Source organism: Gossypium hirsutum, chromosome A13 (genome assembly GCF_007990345.1).
Source record: "Gossypium hirsutum isolate 1008001.06 chromosome A13, Gossypium_hirsutum_v2.1, whole genome shotgun sequence".
Taxonomy (NCBI): domain Eukaryota; kingdom Viridiplantae; phylum Streptophyta; class Magnoliopsida; order Malvales; family Malvaceae; genus Gossypium; species Gossypium hirsutum.
The window spans coordinates 98212046-98219738 of NC_053436.1; positions in this window are offsets into that span (position 1 = coordinate 98212046).

Sequence of the window (7693 nt, forward strand, 5' to 3'; positions counted from 1 at the left end):
GAATCCTTTCTCGGAAGAAGTACCATCTGAGCTAGAAATGGCAAGACAAGAATTTGAACGAAAAAAGGCCAAGATGCCTCGGGACCTTAGTGCTCTTCAAGAGGAAAACTACCAACTGAAGATCAACGTTCAGATTAAAAGATCCAGGACCAAAAAAGTGTAAAAAGAAGCTGAAGTCGTAAGAAATGACTTAAGGGACCTCTATCTGGAAAATAAAAAGTTAAGAGGCACAATAAAAAATAGTGGGTTGGGCAAATCATCAGCAGAATGGAAGGAGGAAATTAGCAACATCAAAGGAGGGATGGAATTCTAGAAAGGGAAAGCGAAGAAAGAAGAAGAAAAGGCTGCGCGGGCTATGATGGAGCTAAGGAGGAAGAACGCTGAATATGAAGCTGTGTCTGCCGAGGTAATGACTCGTCGATCTAAACGTCAAGAACTAGAAGAGAGGATACGAGAGTTAGAAGACATGCTGCAAGATCGTCAACAACTGCTAGATACTCTCTTAGAGGCTTTGAAAGAAAAGAATAGTCAGTATGATGGAGACATTCGTGCTTACGAAGAGGGCCTCCAAGAAAAAGAAATGCAATTTAGTTATTTGATCAATGAAGTTCGTGGGGTAGCCATGCACGTGGTACAATTATCGGAAGAAGTTGAAATTCTCATTTGTCAATTCCTTCCAAGTCGAAGATCAAACATATCAGAATTCTTAGTACGAGTAAAGAAATATGGCGATATAGCTAGGAAGTTTGTGTAATGGCTGAATCGAAAATGGCAAAATGTTTTGTAATGGACTCTTTTGATAAATGAAATGCCTAAATAGTAGCCGTCTTGAAATCAACACTAAATTCTTGCATATTCATGCATGACTAACATTCATTTGAAATTTATGCATTCATTCATTCATTGCATATCCCATAATCATTCGCTGAGGTTAAAACATACAACTCGCAGTTGTAATACCACAAGACTGGAATCACGTCATTCGTATAGAACGCGTCGACACGCTAGAGCAATGGAGGCTGAATTCAATGAAAGAACTGAAAGGATGGAAAGCGTCCAAAGGGAATTACAAGAGCAGTTGGCCAAGTTGCAGCAAGAGACAAGAGACTTAATGGTGAGATCTCGAGAAGAATCGCTCGAACAAAGGAACCAAATAGCCAAGATGATGAAATGATGCCAGCTCTAGTAAAAGGAAAGAGACCTATGAGCCCTGACGTTGTGCAACCACAGTCAAGGGTTAACCTCGATCAGGATCCGCCCTATCCTCTAGGATTTACTCCACCGCATGCCCACGCAACACAAAGAGGGTACGCTCAATGGGAACCTACAGGCCTGGAGCAACGACCTGCGCCACCTACCAATCTGGGGCAAGAAATATTTGTATCAAACCCGAGTGCTAGTCCTGTTGATTCACTCGTTCCATATTTGGACGATCCAGTAGAGATAGCCAGGTTGAAAATGGATGATCATGATTTTCAGAATAAATATAGGAGTTTGGAAGAAAGACTCAAAGCAATAGAAGGTACAGAAGCCTTCTCTGCACTGAGTGCCAAAGAGCTCAACTTGGCGCCCAATCTGGTTCTGCCTCCGAAATTCAAAGTACTAGATTTCAAAAAATACGATGGCACGAGATGTCCAAAGGCGCACCTTGTAATGTTTTGCCGGAAGATGACTGGTTACGTGAATGAAGATAAATTGTTAATACACTATTTTTAGTACAGCTTAGTCGGATCGGCCCTTCGATGGTATAATCAACTTAGTAGAGAAAGAATCTAATCATGGAAAGACTTGGCATCTGCATTTTATGAACAATACAAGCATGTCTCCGACATGGTGCCTGATCAACTAACTCTGCAGATGATGGAAAAGAAGTCAACGGAGACTTTTAGGCAGTACGCGCAAAGATAGAGAGATATCTCGGCCCAAGTGGAGCCTCCACTGACTAAGACTGAGATAACGGTCCTTTCCATCAACACGTTGAAAGCGTTATTCTATGACAAGTTGGTAGGAAGTGCCACAAAGGACTTTGCGAATATTGTGATATCCAGGGAACTTATTGAAAATGCCATAAAAAGTGGAAGGATGGAAGGTTCTGACAGTTTAAGAAGGGCAGCACCCGTAAAGAAAAGAGAGTCAGAAACCCATATGGTAGGAGCTGGAAGCCATTACACTCCAAACTCATATCCAAACCAACCCCGACCTCGAAATTATCCACCTCCGAATTTCTATTATCCTCCTCAAAACCCTTACTACCAAGCACCACCTCCTTCCTATCCCGTATATGCTATGAACAACCAAAGACCCGTCGCCATATTCCCACAAAGCAATGTACCCATTCAAAGCCAACCCAGAAACGAACAAAGGCCAGCAAGACCCAATCCTGAGAAACCGCAATTTACTCCTATTCCTGTGTCGTATGAGGAACTGTACCTAAAACTCTTGGAGAAGCAATTAATATCTCCCCATTACATGGCACCCCTTAAGCCTCCATACCCGAAATGGTACGATCCAAACGCTAGTTGTGCATACCATGCTGGGAACCAGGGGCACTCTACGGAAAACTACCTTGCCTTCAACAGAAGAGTTCAAGGACTCATCGATGCGGGTATTCTGCGATTTGATGGTACTGGTGGTACGGACGGAAACCCATTCCCAAACCACACCGAAAGGAATATGAGCGCAGTGGGAGAGGAGGACAAACGGCAAAATAGAAGATGGGTTTCTGAAATAAGAACACCTCTGCAAAAAATCTGGGAGGTACTAGTTGAAAAGGGGCTGCTCTGTCATCTCAACAGAGTTTTCGAAGGAAGAAATACAAAAAGTCAAAGTTTTTGCAAATTCCATGGTATTGAAGGGCACGACATTCAGTCCTGCGAGGAGTTCAGGAGATTACTGCAAAATATGATGGATAATAAGGAGATAGGGATTTTTTACAAAGGCGAAGAGGCAGATAAATGAGAAATATGCGCCTCTGACAATCAATCGTCAGGTTTCTCGTATAGCGCCAATCGACCGTTAATAATTTATTACGACGCGAAGAAAGAGCCGGTAAAACCAAAGATGATCATTGAAGTACCATCTCTTTTCCCTTACAAGGCCGACAAGACGGTACCGTGGAAATACGATATCAACATCGTCACACCTGAAGGTGAAAAATTCGAAACCACTACTGAAAACGTTGGAGAAGTAGGTCATTTCACTCGCAGTGGGAGATGTTATTCGAAAGATGTCGAACCAGTGAAGAAGAATAGTGATTTGAAATAAAAAAGAAAGGCACCAATGTACGAGGCTGAAGTCGAGCAGGAAACTCCTTCCGTGCAAGAAGCTAAAAAGCCCGTGGATGATGAGGAAGTACAGGAATTCTTGAAATTTATCAAGCACAGTGAATACAATGTGGTGGAACAATTGAATAAGCAACCAGTACAAATCTCGGTTTTATCTCTACTATTAAATTCAGAGGCACACCAGAACGCTTTACTGAAGGTGTTAAATCAAGCTTACGTAGCAAACAACATATCTGTTGAGAAGCTTGATAGGTGGGTGAATAATTTGAACGCAGACAATTTCATCTCTTTTAGTGATGACGAGATACCACCAAACGGTAGAGGCTCAATGAAAGCACTGCATATTACGACTCACTGTAAGGGCTACATAATATCAAACGTGCTCATCGATAATGGGTCGGCACTCAACGTCATGCCTTTGGCCATGCTTTCTAGAATTTTGATGGATCTGTCCTATTTAAGGCTCTGTCATTCCACAGTAAGGGCATTTTATGGGACAAGATGTGAAGTCATAAGAAAGATTGAGATCCCTTTAGAAGTGGGTCCTTACATATATGATGTCGAGTTTCAAGTCATGGACATTACACCCTCATATAACTGCCTTTTGGGAAGACCCTGGATCCATTCTGCTAGAGCAGTCCCATCATCCCTCCATCAAAAGGTGAAAGTTATCATGGATGACTGTTTGGTCACTGTCGAGGGAGAAAAAGACATTGTAGCATCTGTTTCTACCGACGCACCATACATTTAAGTGAGTAAAGATGCTATGGAATGTTCCTTCCGATCCCTTAAATTTGTCAATGCCACATTCGTTGCTGAGGGAAACAGAATTCCCGTGCCAAAAATGTCAAAAAAATACCAGGATAGGTATCAAGATGACTGTGGAAAGAGGAGCCCGAACAAGGAAAGGTTTGGAAAGGTACCTGCAAAGAATAGTCAGGGCTTTAAAGCCAGTACATCACAAAGCTCGATACGGTTTAAGGTTCCAACCAGATGTGCGTCAAAGAAGAAAACAATGGAAGAAATATCAAGAAAGAAAGATCGCGAGAACTTTGGGCTGATAATTGGAATGGGAGCCCATAACGTACCCTCCTTTGTCAAAAACATTTACATCTGCAGGAATGATATACCCCGGGCAAGATAATCCACGAAGCACGATGTTATTAATTAAAAGGGGTCTTCGGAATATTAGTATAAATGTCATTGACAAAGGGGCTGATGCGATTAAAAACATTTCGAGGATACGCCCTTGTCCTCCAGGTTTCAAGTTGAACAATTGGACTGTTGAGGACCTTCTTGTAGTTTATAAGTCTTTAGAGTAATGCTCAAATGTTAACCCTCTATTGTGTCCTTAGATATAATAGAATTCTTTTGTAAGAGCTTGCATTCGCTCTTTATCATTGAAATGAATATCAATGAAGATGCATTTTGTCACGATCTTTCGCATTATCACTAATTTCATAATCATTTTCTCATTTCATAGCCTATCCTTACATTTGCCTCATACCATGCCATAACATTTCGTTTGTTGGTTCCAATACTTGGATGCCCCTCTATAGTTTCCTTTTCCATTCAACTTTCAGGTGCTCAGATATCAACAGCATGAACAAACCCGTTACGAGTCCTGAAATCGATTTTGAGAAGGTTGTTTGTTTAGGAGAATTCGAAGCCGAAAAAAATGCCAAAGACTATGTCTCGTCTCCTGACTTGCTAAGAATAGTGGAACAAGAGGATAAACAGATTTTACCTCATCAAGAATCTGTTGAAACAATAAATTTGGGAACTGAAGAAAGGAAGCAAGATGTGAAGATTGGGACCTCTATTTCGAGGGCACTAGGCATAATTTGATTACTTTGCTCCGCGAGTTCAAAGATGTATTCGCATGGTTATATCAGGACATACCAGGATTGGATGAAGATGTAGTGGTCCATAAGCTCCCATTAAAGCCAGAATGCAAACCCATTCAACAAAAGCTAAGACGGATAATACTTGAGATGTTGTTGAAAATAAAAGAGGAAGTCAATAAACAATTTGATGCTGGCTTCCTACAAGCCTCCAAATATCCAGAATGGGTGGCTAACATAGTCCCGGTACCAAAGAAAGGCGACAAAGTACGAATGTGCGTGGATTATTGTGACCTGAATCAAGCAAGTCCTAAAGATAATTTTCCCTTACCACACATTGATACATTGGTGGATAACACAACAAAACATTCATTGTTTTACTTCATGGATGGATTCTCGGGGTATAATCAGATCAAGATGGCCCCTGAGGATATGGAGAAAACTACATTCGTAACAATGTGGGGAACATTCTGCTACAAGGTGATGCCATTTAGGTTAAAGAATGTTGGGGCAACATATCAGAGGGCTATGGTGACGTTATTTTATGACATGATGCATAAAGAAATAGAGGTCTACATCGACGATATGATTGCTAAATCCCGAGGGGAAGAAGAGCATGTAGTGAACCTCAAGAAGTTGTTCGGAAGGCTGAGAAAGTTTCAACTAAAGCTTAATCCAGCCAAATGTACGTTTGGGGTTACCTCGGGAAAGTTGCTAGGCTTCATTGTCAGTGAAAGAGGTATCGAGGTTGATCCAGATAAAATAAAAGCCATTCAAGAGTTACCACATCCACGCATGTAAAAGGAAGTCAGAGGATTTTTAGGGAGGTTAAATTACATCGCCCGATTCATTGCTCAACTTACCAACCAATGCGACCCAATCTTTCGGCTTCTTCGAAAACATAACCCGGGAGAATGGAATGAGGAATGCCAGGTGGCCTTTGATAAGATAAAACAATATTTGTCTAGTCTTCCAGTGCTAGTACCGCCAACTCCGGGAAGACCATTGATATTGTATTTGACTGTGTTCGAAAATTCAATAGGTTGCGTACTGGGGCAACACGACGAGTCAGGAAAGAAAGAAAAGGCGATATATGTTGTATCATACGATATATGTTGTATCATACGACATGTTCAATAAATATGAGGCAAATTATTCGTCCATTGAAAAATACTGTTGCGCTCTGGTTTGGGTAGCTCAGAGACTCAACCAATATATGTTGTATCATACGACATGGTTAATTTTAAAGCTGGATCCAATAAAGTACATGATGGAATCACCTGCACTCTCAGGAAGAATGGCACGATGGCAGATCCTGCTATCAGAATACGACATTGTCTACGTGAGCCAAAAGTCGATAAAAAGAAGCGCAATAGCTGACTTCTTAGCAACTCGAACAATGGATGAATACGAACCATTGAGATTTGATTTTCTGGATGAAGACTTAATGTGCATTACAGAAAAATAGTGTGAGTTACCAAAAGAGAAGTCATGGAAGATGAGCTTTGATGGTGCATCGAACGCATTGGGGCATGGGATTGGAGCAGTCTTAGTATCGCCAGAGGGGAACCATTATCCACTCACTGCCAGATTAAACTTCTTCTGTACTAATAACATAGCAGAATATGAGGCCTGTATCATGGGACTTCGTGCAGCTATTGAACGAAATGTCAAAATCTTAGAGGTGTACGGGGACTCAGCGTTGGTGATATACCAAATTCGTGGAGATTGGGAAGTGAGAGATTCGAAATTAGTCAAATACAACGACCTAGTGGCAGGACTGATTAAAGAATTCAAAGAAATAACTTTTAATTACTTCCCACGAGAAGAAAACCAATTGGCTGATGCCCTGGCCACTTTGGCTTCAATGTTCAAAGCAAACAGAGAAACAAAAATAATGTCTCTTCAAATGAGCATATATGAAGTCCCTGCATATTGTTTCAGCATTGAAAAGAGCCAGATGGACGGCCATGGTTCCATGATGTCTTAGAATATATCAAGAATCAAAGGTATCCCGAACAAGGAAATGAGAACGACAAAAGAACAATCAGAAGAATGGCAGTGGGATTTGTTCTTGATGGGGACATCCGTACAAAAGAGGAAAAGATCAGGTGCTTTTGAGATGCGTGGATGCTGTTGAAGCCAGAAAAATACTTGAAGGTGTCCATGAGGGAATCTGTGGGACACATGCCAATGGTTTCACTATGGCCAGGAAGATTATGAGACTCGGTTATTACTGGCTGACGATGGAAAGTGACTGCATTAGTTATGCAAGAAAATGCCACAAATGTCAAATTTATGGCGATAAAATTCATGTAGCCCCTTCGCCCCTTTATGTCATGACTTCTCATTGGCCTTTTTCTATGTGGGGCATGGATGTTATAGGACCAATTTCCCCAAAAGCTTCTAATGGACACCGGTTCATTTTTGTGGTTATTGATTACTTTGCAAAATGGATAGAAGCCGCTTCGTTTGCCAATGTGACGAAGACTGCAATTTGTAGGTTTTTGAAAAAGGAAATCATTTGTCGATATGGTTTGCCTGAAAGAATCATTTCAGATAACG